This window comes from Thermobia domestica, chromosome 8 (genome assembly GCF_964235325.1).
Source record: "Thermobia domestica chromosome 8, izTheDome1.hap1.1, whole genome shotgun sequence".
In the NCBI taxonomy this organism is placed as follows: domain Eukaryota; kingdom Metazoa; phylum Arthropoda; class Insecta; order Zygentoma; family Lepismatidae; genus Thermobia; species Thermobia domestica.
Genome location: NC_137461.1, coordinates 22,209,224 through 22,226,810, shown reverse-complemented (window position 1 = coordinate 22,226,810; position 17,587 = coordinate 22,209,224).

The window sequence follows — 17,587 nt, the reverse complement described above, 5'->3', positions numbered from 1 at the left end:
TTTTTTATTTATTTTGAGGATATTACAGAAAAACTCTAAAATTAGCGGTAGTTTAATTACGCAGTAGTGAAGACCTTTAAGGTGTAACTACGCATCGAATGAATATCATTTAAAAAGAGACTGCAGGAAAAGCATCTTACGATAGGTGGCCATTAAAAGGGAGGATGATATTTAACCGATTCAGAGCAGGAGCACAGCATGGGACCCACAAGTTAGCACAGGGTTTTGTTCGCAAGAGGCAGAGGCATCAATAGCTGAAGGTGAGAGCCAAAATGAGGGTAGCGAAAAACACTTGATGTTGCATAAAATCAAAATAGGTTAGAGTGCGTAATATTTTCGCATTTCTAAATATAAATTAGAAGTTTCCTACACTTAAAAATTCCTCGGGAATTTAATATCCTACAGAACCCTCGTTAATATGTAATCTCTCATTTTAACTGTAAAACCTAACATTTGATAACTGTTTAGTAATGGGGGACCAACACTAACGAAGTAATGGGGGGCACGGTAAATACAAATGAGAATTAAAGAATATTATAGGTGTCATTTTTATTTTTGTCAGAAAGTTGGGGGCAATGCCCCCTATGCCCCCATAGCTCTGCCTATGCCACTGAGCCAGCGCGGGCCGAGATGAAACTAAAGATTTTTGCTTATTTACTGTATATCTACCTTTACTTCTAACACTTTATAACCAGAATTAATAATTACTAATACTACCATAACTATTTATTAAACATAGGCTATACTGTACATAACTAAATGAAAATAAATTATTGATTATAGACGCTTACCTTATTAGTCCCATATTTTTGGGGTCTTCATTGCGTCAAGAAGAGTCATATTTTGTGGATATTCTGAGAAGTCATTTTCAAATTCATCTGAATATATATTTCGGCTATTACATGTTCTGTTGTCATTCAATTTGTATCATCTGCCCATAAAGCTCTTATTGCATTAAAACATCAGTTCGATATCTGGATTACTGATTAGTATAGCGAAAATGTACTGCATTATTTTCAATAGATTTGGTATATTCGTTTCATACAAAAACAGCATTCCGTAATTTAAAAGTATTATTATCACTTCTATCAAGTGTTGGCATTACAGATTTTAGAGTCTCATTTCTGTAGAAACTAGTTTTCAATTTCATCCCGACATCAATGTTGATTCCGCACGATAATACAAGCACAACAATGAAAAGAAGTAAAACCTAGTCTTTTGTTACATTGAGTGTATAATTCTTGTAACTAAGTACAAAATATACATATTATAAGGCATAAATGCCGTACGCAATTAATATGAATAATTAAATATTTAAACCCGCAGATTTAATTATTTGGTTCATTGACCCGTAAAATAAATTTTGAACCAGGGAACTGCTTGTGGTGCCTGGAGACCTGACAACCCTAGAAATAATGTCTTCAGTCTAAGTAGGTGCTCTGTGGGCCAACGGATGATATGTTCGAGAGGAAGATGATCAGAGAGTGGGAAGAGCGAAATGGGTTGAAGAAAAAAACGAAAATGCGGACTCCATTTTGAATACCAGGGGCTGCGGTGGCTCAGTGGTAGAGCGTTCACCTCTGGTGCATGGGGTCCCGGCTTCAAACCCTCCTCCCGCCAAGTGAACTTTGTTGTGGACAAACACCGTGTGCGTGGGTTTTCTCGGGGTTCTCCCGTTTCCTCCCACTTTCTTCATTCCACCATTTCATTCATTTCTCATAATCACCGTCTCCTTTAGCCTAACCGGCATAACCGTGGGACGTAAAACTCAAAGATTTAATTTCATTTTCATTTCATTTTTAACACTATAAACTTACATTACCTGGGACCGAACGAAGGTTAGTAATGTTATCACGTAATATTATTGATTTCACAATAGTCATAAGTTCTTCTTTCAGTATGAAATGTTTACCTCCATCCAATGCCATTACATTATTTAAGATTTACATCGTTGTTTTATCAACGATTAAATGGGTTTAACTCAATGTAGATAGCTGCTCTCTAATCTATTGTACGTGCAAAGTAAAACAGTTAAAAGAAGGTACAAAGTATTAGGCCTATACATTATTTTATATATGAAAACGATTCACGTAAAAACCTGAGGACGACTCGTCTAAAACGAATTGAGACTTTGGACACGAGATGGCGTTAATGTCCCAAATCTCAGGGTAAATGAGTCGCAGCTGGTCAGGCTTAACATCATTTGACAACTGTCAGTTGAAGCTAGGAGATACGTTGGCATTCTTGTAAATAAACATAAGATATTACGTCGTGAACGAAGATGAGTGAACTTTCCGCAAAATGGCGCTACATTTTATTTTAGTTTGAGAAAGACGCATCGAAAGCCGAATGAGCCATTTCACTCCCAGCATTTAGAGGATAGTTCAAGCTGATGGGGGTTCCTGAATGGTGTGGAGAACTTTTCCTACTATGACTTGAGTTCACTGATACGAGTGAATGTAAACGTGAACCAAATGTTATTTGGACATTGTCAGTGATCAGACGATACCATTTCTATATCTTTACGACGAATACAAAGTTTACACCCCCATCTTCCAGAATGACAACTGCCGCATTCACAAAGAATTAAAGTGTGCGACTTGAGGAACTTTCAGGCCCAGTCACACGTGATTGGCCTGCAGAATCTCCAGATTTAAATCTAATTGAAAATTGTGGAATTTTTCTGGAGTAGTAGGTGAAATGCAGAACTCTACATCTTCATATTTTGCTAGATTCATTGATCAGGATTTACTTCGATGTGGAAAACCGGCAACACCTTACGGAGTCATTGCCAAAAATAATTAAGGCAAAAGGCGGTGTATCTCGATATTAGATAAATTCTACGGTAAGTGATTACATTTTTCTTCTTTGTGCTTCCTTTGCGCATAGTTTTAAATCACGCTTGACCCTAGCCACAGCAGGTGAATACGTGGTTCTAATTGGTTGAAGTTACCCGTTTCTCGCTACGTAGCGTACATATAACAGAAATCAAGCACCTGATGACATCGGCCCTTCTGCTCGAGCATGCTAGCGCAATAAGCTGGTAATGAGAATCACTTTTGACGTAGGTTCAAGCTCGGTCCAAAGAAAGATTTTTATTTTTTTTTTATTTACATAATACTTTTATCATTAAAATAAGATAAAATTAATATTCATTTGCACATGCACGTAATATATAATGCATAAAAAGTGGTTTATTTACGTTACGAAACAGCTGAGTGAACTGCAGCGAGCGATGAGGGTTAGAAGCCCCGCAGAGCTCGTTTTGTTCTACCTTTAACCCCATGACATTACGCCACACTCGTTGTGATCGAACTTCGAACTTCACCCTCTTATATATATATATATATATATATATATATATATATATATATATATATATATATATATATATATGCTCTTATATATATAGTAGAGCGTCGATTATCCGAACGTCGGTCAACCGAACGACCGCTTAACCGAACTGTGTACTCGCTCGCTCCTATTACTCTCCCACCCTACCGTCCATCATCCTCCTCACTCCCAAACCAAGTTTCCCACAGTAGTCGCCGCACTGAGCCACCGCTGGCGGAACATTGCTTCTAATGGGGCCTTCATAAGGCGCTGCTGACCGGCCAAGCTGCCAGTCGCTGTGTTTCAACAATCAGCACACTTCTGTCGGTTTGGCACTGGCTGTAGAAGTAGCGGCAGTATCAAAGCTGTTCACAGCAACAGCTGCGCCAGCTTAGAGTTGAGGCGTGCCGCTCCGCGCATGGCAAATAAACATGTACAGTTCGATTATCCGAACAAACCAGTTTTCCGAACACCCATGTCCCCCAATTACTTCGGATAATCGACGCTCTACTGTATATATATATATATATATATATATATATATATATATATATATATATATATATATATATATATATATATATATATATATATATATATATATATATATTCAGGGTAGCGCTTGAAAAAAATTATGCCTCTTGTTCCTACGAAATGTAAATCAAACTTTCTTCTATTACTATAATACACAATACATGCACTAGAAAGTTTGGACAATCGCAAACTGCAACCAATCAGAAACATGTATTTAGTTCCTATGGCTAGGGTCTAGCGTATAAAATATGCCTCCTTTGCAGGAGCACTATGCCACATTATAATACTAGTATGTGTCAGCATCCTAAAGCAAAAACAAAACAGAAATTAGTCAGAATGGCACGTGTATCTCACCATTTCACTGAAAACCTTGATATTCTTTGTTCATATATTGAACTAAACCTCTTGCAGATAAGATAATCTGTGTACACTTTGTAGATAAATCTTTATCTGCAAAGTATAACTTTTAATACTTTAAAAAGTTAACCACACTTGAAGTAATTTCCTTTCAGTGGTCACGATTTGTTCACTCGATATTAGTTCTGTTGTATAATAAAAAATAATAATCACAGTGCAAATTACGTCCAAACCAGAAAACAATTATCGTATCAAGAAACAACAGATGTTCTGTCGGGAGTAATTGTCAGGAAGCGAAACGGACAAGGAAAAGTTTTAGTTTTGTTCTTACAAAGCCACATATAATTAACACTCCGTAAATACTACTTTCACAGTATTTATTAGAGCGAGTGGAAGATATTTCAGTGCAGTTGCAGACTGTGCAATGTAGCTACTACTTACGTTACGTTCAAATTTTAGACAGCAGAGTATATAAACACAGAAGGAAAACACTAAACTTGACTTATTGTTATGGTATTCGATTCGTACTTTGTATGGGATGATATTTTAAAAAGAACTTACTTATGAATAACTAGGCCCTATCCAGGTGGGGTCTAGGGGGGCCGGGCTCCCCTAAATTTTTGCTGGCCCCCTAAAATGTTCACGGTAGGCTTGGAAATGAACTATAATATGGTGATGAACTATAGTATGGTTGGATCGCCCCCCCTCCTAACTTCAGCCCCCCCTAAATTTTTGGGCTGGCTACCGGCCTGTGAATAACAAGATAGAATAATTTCAATGGTTCTTTGCCCTCAGAAAGTTTAATTTGCCCAACACCAAAAAATTCGTAATCTCCAAATCATTAAAGCAAGTTACGAATTGACCCCAGAGCCGACTCTAGGCAATTTACCGCCCCGTGCAATGGTATTTTTGCCGCCCTCTTCCTTTCTCCAGAAAGAACAAATCTTAAAAGTCACGATTTTAAGTATGATACCGCATCATGAACAACGAAGGAGAGGGAAATGCCCACTCGCACTCAGAAAGGCCGGAACACTACAAATACTATTTCATTGTCTATTTTTTGTTTAAAAAAAATAATCTATTATGCTAGTGAAAGATAAAGCAAATACACCTAAAGAGGAAAGATGGCAATCCTTTTTATACAATTTAATATGGAGCTTCAATTTCAATATATAATTTTGCAATTCCAGTGCAACCAGCTCTTTTACCTTTATTTCTCGATTTTCCTTCTACATCTGCTATTTTTTTAAAAACTTGTTTTCACCTTCAATGCTAAGAAACTTGTTTCTGAAAAATAATAGTTTTCATATCAAAGCTGTGACAACTAATTAAATGGAACAGGTGTTCTCTGCTTCGAGAATTGAGTTCTTGTATTTGACAACAATCAAGAAATGCATGTTGGGATACGTTTGACCATCTGCTTTAGTATTGACCATGTGATCTTGAACTAATGCGACCTAAACATGATCTATAGAAGATCAGCTTAGTAAATTTAACTACCATCATCATGAAGTCTGCTTCCAACAAGAAATATTTATTTTAAACAATATAGTTATGACAGATTTTCCCGCCCGTTGAAACTTGCCGCTTCGTACAAATGCACGTATGCCATGTTGCACGTGATAGAGTCGGCCCTGATTACCAAACTGAATGAGTAATCCAGTTTGAAAGTCAGTAAAGCATTTTGGTAGTTATGGATACGAGTTAATTACACACTTCTAAAAACTTCCTCTCTTAATTTCTTTCTTTCTTTGTTCACACTGGTTTTAATTAATCACTTAGGGATTGGTTACTTGTTACTTGTTCATATCGCTATGACACTATTATCATTTGAGAAGCATATCTGTAAAAAATATAAAGAAATGTCAGTCGGTTATCTTAAACTCTAATCACATTTTTAATGTTTCATAGAGGTAAAGAACGTGACAATATCTTATTGTGTTGTAGTTCTGATTTATCATAATTTCTCATTTTACGTGCTTAAATCATGTTGATGAATAGAAAAGAAGAGAACAAAAGGTTTGTTTTTCTATTTACGAAGATTTATACAAGAGGGCCATAATTCACCAAGGGATCGCAACGTAATATTTCCCATGATAATAAGGTTAATGTGAATGATTTTTGTGATCGCCGTAGTGGAAGTATGGGGAAAAGGTTCTAACCAACATTTTACTCCTATTTTACAGATTGAATGAAGTAGAGGTACAGAAAGTGCCAAAAATTTACAGCTGTGCAGAGAACAAGAATTCTTGAATGGAGTATTTTAAAAACCAGAGGTCAAAGAGTGTATCACCGCCAGGTTCGTGTCAGAAATACACTTTCTTTATCAATGATTCGTTGATGGGTTGGACGTTTTAGCGAGTTTTAGTGAGCATGGTTCGGTAGCTGATTTGTCACGATAAAGGAGACCATGCTCGGCAAGGACACGTGCAGCAATTTGAACGGGTTCGGAGGAGTGTCAAAGAAGCACCGGAGGTATCCACAAGAACACGGCTGGCCACGTGAGATTGAAAATTGCGCCGCATTTTGAAACATGACTTACAATGGGTTACGCCTTACATTTGCTGCCTGCATTCAGGAATTGGTTCGTGAGAACTCATATTTTCTTGACAATTTGATTGAGTGACCAAGCACACTTCCATCTCCGTTGGTACGTAAACAAATAAGTTCGCAGGTTTCGGGATGCCGGTACCAAAAATCCACAGGTTATCCACCAACGTCCATCATACCCTCTGATGTACACGGTGGGTGTGATTTTCTGACATGGGCATTACTTCTTCGAATATGGCAATGATAATGCAGTGACCGTCATTGATGTTCGATGCCGGACGATGATTCAAGAAGTTTGCACTCTGCAGTGGAAAACAGGCCAGACGTTTGGGCCTATCATGATGATGCCACACTGCACACATTCAAGGATACAATCAGTTCTGCAAAACATTTTTGGGCATCAAATCATTTCATAAAATGTAGACGTTCCTTGGCCTCTACGATCGTCAGAATTGGGGGCACCAGATTTTTACATTTGGCGCCACTTCAAAGAATGGATATAGGCTATGTCAATAAATCTCAAACGATACAGCTCAAGGAGAACATCCGCGCTGGAATCTAAGCAATAGCTCCAACAACTTTGAGAAGTGTAATGACAAATGTTGTGGTAAGAGCTTATGCATGCGAACTGCATCATAATGGACATTTACCACGTGAAGTTATTTTTCGCACATAGATGACACAAATATCCCATATGTAATGTATTTATACCAGCACTTCAGTACATATTGCTGATATGCGCAAGAAGTTATTCTGTTTTGAAATCCTTTAGTGACTAATAATCCACCCTGTATATATTTTTAGAGCCTATATATTTTCTGTGATTGTTCATTTCCAGCCTTGAATTTTTATAGACTTACAAATACATATCAATTTAATGGAAACATTTGCAAAAGAGAAACTCACCAGATTAATATGGCTTTGGACTGCCTTTCGCCCTCAGAACAGCTCTAATGCGACGGGAAATGATGTCATAGAGGCCCTGAATGGTAGTAAGTAGAATATTACACTATTTCGCGTGCAGTGCATTATTCAGTTCGGTGAAAGATGATGAAGGTGGAAATTTGTGCGGATTCGCTTCACCAAAACGAGCCACAGATATTCAATTATCTTTAGGTTCAGGGATTATGCGGACCAGGAGAACATTAGCTTCATTCTTATGCTTTTTAAATCTCACTGTAACAGCTCTAGCTGTGGGAATGGGTCCATTATCATCCTTGAATATCCCCATGTTGTAAACGTCGCCAACACCTAGTGACCCACTTGCTGGTAAATGTCGATCGTCGATATAGCTACGCGTCGAAGAATTACCGCTAGTGTTCCATTGGCGGCAGAGTTTCGTCAACTCGAAACAGATATCTAGAGTCGGTGTGTTGAAGTTACCATCGCGTAGCAGCGATGACTTCATTTTGGTCCCCGTTCCTTCGATTTGTCGCGGAGAATCGCGAAGGAACCAACACGAACTATCGCCAGTCATGTGTGCATGGTCATTATTATATATTATCTTTTCCTGACGAGTTGTTCCTAAAGTGAGCTCCAGAGGTCAACATAACTCCTGCGTCTACATCATAAAGAGAAAAAAACTTGAGATGAGTGTGTATAATTGTATGAACCGATCATTAGAAAGTGAATATGGGAGGACGATGAAATGAAGTAAATAGACGCACCGCACATCATTTTGTTATAACATTACATGACGAACGCATTTTTATCTTATCCCAAACGGTTATCATCGAATATACACGGTTAAAGGAGCACTCTGACTGGCCAAATTAAAAAGACCTCAACGATTTATCCCTCTATAAGGAAGGTTTTCTTTATCGTCTCCGTGGCGAAGTCGGAAGAACACGCGCCTAGTAATCATAGGTTTGTGTTCACGCCCACCCCGTGGTACCTTCCTTTTAGTGCTTTTTAGACTCACCTTAATGTAACCAAATCACGCATATAGGTGATTTAACATATTTTGGGGGAGTAATTTTGTGGTTCATTAGCGCTTCGTCGCGTCTCTGCCGCTAGTGGTATAATTTTAAAAACGGGAGTGGGGCCACCGCGGATCGTCGCTGCGGAACTGCCAATTTTTGGCTAGATGTCGCTAGTTACCAATCGGTAGTCCACTGACGCTTATGACATGGGGATGGCGTCATTCTTGGAAACATCTTGACCATAACATGCACCTGGTTCCCTAAAATTGATATAATTACGTGCAGTGACGCGTCCGATAAGCATGAACGCAGAACCCGTTGAAAGCAAGGAATTGCGATCCACTGCATCACTGAGGCACTGCAGATAGCATGCTTCTTTGGGCGTTTGCCGCATAAACACATACTCGTGGTCTTAAATAAGGTGAACGATGACTTATCCAACGGAATCACACATTTGCAGTCGTCAGCGTACCATTTCGCATGTTGATGGTACTATTGGCGTCGTGCTAAAGCATTATAGTCTCTTAGTGATTTCGCTTGTGCAACCTGTATGTTGATGTAACTCAAGGCGGATTGTGATTGTCGATAGAGCCTGTAAAAGGTGTTACTTGAGTCGCATCAGAGCTGTTCTCAGAGCGAAAGAGATGGTCAGTGTCGATGTCCATGTGGTTTAACGTCATATTAAACTGGTAAGTTCCACTTTCTTCATGTTTTACCATTAAATTGATAAGCATCTATATATGGATATGTGTCGCGAGAAATTAAAACATTGATTTTGCTTTCTACTTCAATAATCTATGCTGTTGACTTTAAAGATAATGAGCGGTATTCAGAGAGAATTCGTTAATCAAGGTTTAGTCTGTCGCATTAGTTCTGTACCAAGGAGGGTGTAGTTTTTGGTATTCAGAGGAGGGGCGTCATTTCAGACTTCGCTTGAGGGGAGCAAGAGCACCACTGACGTAAGACTTTCATGTTTTGTGCTAGTATATTAGTAGACAATCGATTAAAGTACGATATATATATTCCTCAAACTCTTGGGGGAATTGCCCCTCCTGCCCTCCCTAAATGACACCCCTGATTCAGAGAGAGTGCTTGGAGTTCAGCTAATACATTTATTTGGGTATGATTAACTAGACCCCAACAGATCGGATGAGAAATGTGGCAACTACGTAAATCTAGACTTGTAGTTGAATTTACATTGAAGTTACACCATCCAGTCGTGACGTAATGTCACGTGATAATTAGTTCACTTTAACACACAGCTTTATTGATAAAAAGTGATTTTCGTACGTTTCAAAACATAGCTGAGCGAGCGACGTGGCTTAGAAGCCCCGCAAGACTCGCGTTATTCTACCTTTGCCCTCCCCCCCCCTATGATAATACATTACGTCACACTCGGATAATGCAACTTCGATGTAGATCTAACCTCACCCTTTGTAGATACCTTCTTGTCCAAAATGTATTTTTGTAACCCCAGTAACTATTGATGAGATATTAGCTATTATTAGAAAGATGAGAAATAGCAGTTCTGCAGGTCTTGATGAAGTACCGTCCACTATTATGAAACAATTTGCTTCGATAATTGCTCCCCACTTGACTCATGTAATAAATTTTTCTCTTGAATCAGGCATTTTCCCACAGCGGTTAAAAGTGGCTAAAGTGATTCCCATGATCAAAAAAGGTAGTCGTTACAATATTAAGAATTATCGCCCTATCTCAGTTTTGTCTGTATTTTCATAAATTTTTGAGACGGTAATGTCAAATAGGATAAGAAATTACTTACATTCCAATAATCTAATATCATTATCACAACATGGGTTTTTAACTAGCCAATCTACTGATTATGCAATTTTCGATTTTCTTAGTACTGTTATGCATGCGATAAATAATAAAAAATGGGCAATTGGGCTCTTTGTTGATCCTACTAAAGCATTTGACACTAAATCATGATCTCTTACTGAAAAAAAAAATGCTTTTATGGTATAAGAGAAACTGCCCATAAATGGATCGAGTCTTACTTGAAGGATAGGTATCAGATAGTTCAAATTACGAACGAAAATAATGGAAAAATGCATACGTTTAGTAGTTATAAAGGTACAATACTAACTGGTGTACCTCAAGGATCAATACTTGGTGCATTGCTGTTTCTTATATACATTAATGATTTGACACATGAAATGTTGCCTAATAAATGTGTTTTATTTGCTGATGACACCAATGCTATTATTACAGGTAACTCACGACATGATATTGAATATAATCTAAACACTGCATTTTCACAATTAAGTAACTGGTTAAGCAGCAAGAAATTAGTTTTAAACAATTATAAAACTTCCTTGCTAAATTTTTATTATCCTCTACAAAATAAATTTATTCCTTACATAATGGTAAATAACAAAAAAGTCGACTTTTATATTTCAACTAAATTTCTTGGTATCACCATTAGTTCGAAACTAACTTGGAATGAACATATTTCTCAACTCAACAAAAAATTAAGTAGTATTTGTTTTGGCCTCCATAGACTAAGAGATAATGTCACAACACAGGCTTTAGTTTCAGTGTACTATGCAAAATTCCATTCTTTAATAACTTACGGTATTATTTTTGGGGGTTATTCTACATAATGTATTAACACGTTTCGCTTACAAAAGAAAGCACTAAGGGTTGTGTTTGGATTGTCACCAAAGTCTCCTTGCAAGCTCATCTTTCGAGGACAAAAAATATTACCATTACTTTGTGTGTATCTACATAAAATTATCTTGTTTACCGTAAGTAACAAACACTTATTTATTAAAAACACTAACATCCATAAATACAATACTCGATTCGTTAATAATTTGCATGTTATCACCCAAATTTTTTCGTTTTTTTTTAAAGCGTATATATTAACTGTATAAAAATTTTCAATAAGTTACCTGACTTTCTAAAGCAAAACAAATCATAATCTATGTTTAAATCTGATCTACACAAGTTCTTAGTAGGTAAATGTTACTATTCGGTAAATAAGTTTTTTTTAAGACAATGTACAAATGTTTTTTGTTAATTATATTATGAATGTATAAGCTTATAAAAGCCATAGGTTTGTATGTATTACTCTATTTGTAAGTTTTTTATAAGATATATGTAATTATTCTGTAATTTTTGACAACTGTATGCGTACTCGAGAATACTCTCATTTGTATCCAAAACAAGCAAATAAATAAATAATATGTAAAAATAAAAATATATGAAATGGAAATTCGAAATGTTCTTTTGTGGTTTGACATCACAATAATTTATAAATAGTTACGAAATCGGATTGTGATTTGCTTCTTCATTTCTGAAGGCTGTATAGCCTATATGGCAGGAATAAGTAGAAGTCAATTAATATTAGCGACAATAGAAGGATTATGTTGTAATTATAAAGGAAGATAATTTGTCAATCAGTTGTATGTATCCCTCAGAAAACTGGAAATGTTCTACTCATCCCTCACTGTTTACTTGAACAGACAGTTCTGCTGTTGTAGAGGACCCGGCTAAATAGCTGCTTCATAGTTAGTTTACCCGATGAGGTGAAAGAAAAGAAAGGCAGGTAATTAATTGCTTTTGTATTCCCATAATATAAGTTTATTATGCTAAAGCAGGGCACCATCTATGTAAATTGATAAGTTACATGTGATTAACTTAGTCAGCTACTACGTACTAATATGAGATTCTGAATACACTTCTGATAACCATGCGTTAGTCAAACCTTTAGTAAGGTGCTAATCATACTCTAAACGACACTGCATAAAGCCCTATATAATTATATACCGTATTTTCCATTGATTTTAAATGCGAGCCTTATGGACGCATGCTGTGCATTTGTGTAGGAAAAGTTGGTTATGCATTAGAGGGTTAAATTAAAAACAACAACTCCTATGTCACCATACTATTTCAGCACGAACTTCAGTTTCAATGCCCTGTAGATAGATCTAAAGGACAGGATATGAAATTTTTGACCTTCCTACTACAGAAAACGTAATTGCAGGTGAAGTGTACGTGCAAGGTGTCACAAAGTATAAACAGTAATTACACATGTGATTACATGGAAGGAGGTCTCGACCCGTATGTAAATAAACTGTTATAGATAGTTACAACCTACGATATTTTTTTTTTCATTCTCGGTTTTACAGGTTTGGGTATTGAGCGTAATGAATTATTTTGTATGATATCCATTTCTCTCTAAATGCTTATTGAATTACAGTGACTGCATAAATGTAATAATAATAATAATAATAATAATAATAATAATAATAATAATAATAATAATAATAATAATAATAATAATAATAATAATAATAATAATAAATAGGTTCAACATGATGTTTCAACATTTGGACCATCTAATTTTTCCCACCCATTCGTGCAAGAGAAGATCGATAGAGTAAACGGTGGATCGTATCAGTAGTTATTGTGTAGTTTCGAGCAGATTTCAAGGTTTACTCATGAATTATGGATTTTCTGTCAGTACTATTCACAGTTACATGATTTGTTCAAAGCTTCTATTCACAGAGAGCTAAGTTGTTTTCGCAGCCTTTTCATTTACTATAGGTGTAGCTAAAGCAAAAAGTTTATTTGAATCTGTAATAAGCTAAAATGAGCATATAACATATGCAAAATTGGAAATTCTGCTATAAAATCATGTCTTCGATTGCATAAATTTGTTTCGGTATGCAAATTTAACGCAAAGAGATCTTGGAAACATCCTAAATTAATCGTTACCGTATGCTGCAGAGAAGAGCATTTTGAATACAACTATGTTTGTAATCCGATTTTATATTTTGAATTAGCTGAAACGGAAGCAAAATAAAACGGAATAGTTACATCTAAACGAGATTTCAAATCCATGTGCTTATTTATTCAATAGTTTATTTGCAAACTAAATCCGAATATCTTATTTTTTCTTTGTAATATAAGAGAACAAATTCAATTCTGATAAATACTAATAAACTTTCAATTTACAGTTAAGTTGTCCAATATTTTGTTTTGTTTGCGTATAAATGTTAATTTAAAATATTAAAAAAAGATGAATGATTAATTTCTTTGTCGAAATGTAATGTTGATGATTGATGTGAACGTAAATACATTGATAATTTGTCCAATAACTGAATTAGGCTTTAATTCAGTATGTAACGATTTATTCTTCGAAGTAAATGTGTACTAATTTTATTTATTAAAAAGATGGTCATTGCAAAGTTTACCAACACAGCTGTTTGTCATAAAATTTCGAAGTTAATAAGTATTGATTATATGTGCAGTTAACTTTTAAAGCAATTTTATACAATACTAGCAGCGTTCACCCCGCTTCGCTGCGGTCACCCCGGAACGCAATAAACTTTGTTACTTAGATAATTTTTACTTTTTCGCTTTCAAGTGATATGATAAAAACCATAGAAGATTGCAGTAAATGTTAACATTATATCGCCTGTCATTTATGTTAACCCGCCCCGCTTCGCTGCGGTCACCCCGGAAGTTTTCGCTTTCAAGTGATATGATAAAAACCATAGTAGATTGCAGTAAATGTTAACATTATATCGCCTATCATTTATGTTAACCCGCCGAGTTACACGGTCATGCGGGTTGCATATAAATACGTTTATTTTTACCTATGATGAACTAACAAAGGATTTGTACGTTATGGACACTTGAATGGTCAATTATCTCAAGACACTGGTAATTGAAAATTAAAGTGATATGATAAAAACCATCTAGGGTCCAAATCCTAATAACCCCCCAAAAATGAAATAAATTGGTTCAGCCGTATTAGCGTGATGAGGTAACAAAGGATTTGTGCGTTCTCTTTTATATATATAGACTAGCAGCGTTCACCCCGCTTCGCTGCGGTCACCCCGGAACGCAATAAACTTTGTTACTTAGATAATTTTTACTTTTTCGCTTTCAAGTGATATGATAAAAACCATAGAAGATTGCAGTAAATGTTAACATTATATCGCCTGTCATTTATGTTAACCCGCCCCGCTTCGCTGCGGTCACCCCGGAAGTTTTCGCTTTCAAGTGATATGATAAAAACCATAGTAGATTGCAGTAAATGTTAACATTATATCGCCTGTCATTTATGTTAACCCGCCGAGTGACACGGTCATGCGGGTTGCATATAAATACGTTTATTTTTACCTATGATGAACTAACAAAGGATTTGTACGTTATGGACACTTGAATGGTCAATTATCTCAAGACACTGGTAATTAAAAATTAAAGTGATATGATAAAAACCATCTAGGGTCCAAATCCTAATAACCCCCCAAAAATAAAATAAATTGGTTCAGCCGTATTAGCGTGATGAGGTAACAAAGGATTTGTGCGTTCTCTTTTATATATATAGAAGATTGGCTTAACAGCAAAAGGAAAAAAAAATATTGTGATATATTGTTTTATAAATTATCCAACAACAATGAGAAATGTATTTTTAAAAATGCGTATGTAAAATAATTTTGTTCATTTCAAATCTCGATAAATACTGAATTGCAGTTTAGTAACATTTATTAGCAAACGCCACCAGCTAACCTTATTCATCATGACAGAAAATAATTATTTTAAATAAATTGATAATTTTGAATAAGCTAATTATTTCACTAGTATTAAATAAGTAAACTTTAGCTAACTATTATGCATTTTTCTGGGGCTATTTCCACGCGTGACGCACTCTACAAGGGAACATGCTCGTATATTTTAAACCTTAACTATGGTAATGAATGTAATGCTTTTTAAATACAAACCACTAAATATGATTATAGAAAGGACATATTATAATTTCCACATATTGATATTTTTGTATTTAATTATTAAAATACCACGTTTTATTTATACACTAAAACGTGACTCACACTACAGGAAGGGAAGTAAAATTTTACTCATATTTTGAATTTAGGAAATCTTCCTCCGTATGACTTTACAAAATGTATTTTGTACATAAACATTTTCCAGAAGGAATGCAGTGTTCTCACAACCACCGTTTCATTCGCACTTCAGTGTAGTAAACAAATGACAATGGAATTTCTCTGTGACGCACACTACAATTCACTTGCGACGCACACTACACTTCCTTTAATGACAACACTTAAATTTTTTTATTGTTTGGAATCTTATTGATTGTTTGAATTTGTTATTCATCGTACCTCGTACAACTGTGGAATGTATTTCCAAAACATGCTACTGAGGTAGCTCTGTTGGTACAGCGTTGGTTCACCGTCGGGAGGTTGTGGGTTCGATACCGCTGCCGACCATTCTGACGGGTTTTTCTGCTTTTCCCTCAGTCCTACCAGGCAAATGCCGGGATGGTACCTAGCAAATCCACTCTGGCCGACACTTTCCCAAATCCTTTCCTTAGTGTAAAATGGCCTCTGAGCCGTATCTGTTGTTCGTTAAATAAATAAACGCATTTTGGTGATTCAATAAGCATATTGTTTCCTTTATTTTTTCAAATGCCTATCGATACCTGCAGTAGTTTCGTTTCAATAATGTTTGTTAGAAAACAAAACGCACTTTAAAAAAATAGGAAACTGAGGTATATGTCGAAAGGTATTCGAGAAATGAAAGAGCAAACTCAATTATACTCTTTGAACGACCAAAAAAGGATTTAGCATGTTTCGGAAATGTGTAGTTTTCACTAAAATTTATTTGCATCATTATTACTGTGTTTTCCGGTACATTTTCTTTCAGGGAACCCCTGCTTGGCCTAGTGGCTAGCACGCTTGATTTCGGATAGCGTGGTCCCGGGTTCGATTCCCGGTGAGGGTACAGTTGAAGGACCAAAGTGGTTAGAATTCCACTATAATTAGTAGGTGCACGTCGTCTTTAGCCTAGCAGGCATAACCGTGGGACAAACTAAATCAACCCAATTTTTTTTCAGGATTTTAAAATAATTTGCCTGGTGACGCAGTATAAATGCATGCTCTAAAAAACGGGTAGTTTATTCAATAGTTTTTTCATCACTTCCTTTAATGTTCCCGACATTTTCTCTTTCGGCGCTTTGCCAGTCTCATCAGTGGTCTATTGTTGATAGTATTTCCATATTCGTGTCCATTGGTTGAGTAGAGTTGAGAAGCGAAACGAACTTTGGTAATTCACCACATTCTTGTCAAGTATGAAACATACAGGTCTCAGATTCATCGTCGCACACTACGAGACGAAATCAGATAATTTGTGCTGTTTGACAGAAATGCACATGAATTTAACAGTCATCTAACATTCTCGTGATTGATGCACAGAAAGATTTGGTGGTGTTCGCGTTCAGCAGACGTGTTTCGGCCGAAGTTCACAGAATTTACATCTTCCAATCTCTATATCAGGATTCTGTTTCTTGAACTGTTTCACCGAGTGTTAGGAACGAGTACCGTTTTTGAAATTTTTGTTTGCTGAATGAATCTCTGACGATTAAACAATCTGTAAGTCCTAGTGCCTGGTAAGATATTGCATCGCTTAAATAAAACTGAATAACTGCTTCTTCAGTTGCCGTTTTTGATTAACTTTGATCTAGTGTCTTGGCTGGCTTTTTATTGTCGGGTGCAAACTGTTCAAACAATTGTTTAACAACAACCTTACGTTTATGGGAACTATGAGGTACGCTTCTTTTAACTTTAGCCATAGCTTTCCCATATGAACACCGAGATGAAAACACTGTTAGGTGAAGATGCACTTGTACTTGTTTATTTAACATAGCATCAATAGCTGTACTTAATTTCTTCTTCTGACGATATCGTCTCATTTCTTCCCTCTTCTTCTTTCGCATATGCTCCTTCTCTTCAATTGTAATATTCTTCTTTTTCCTTTCACGTCTAATTCTCTGTTTTTGAGTCTCTTTTCTTCGAAATTCGGCATTATTTCCGGACGTACGGAGCCTTTCCGTGCTC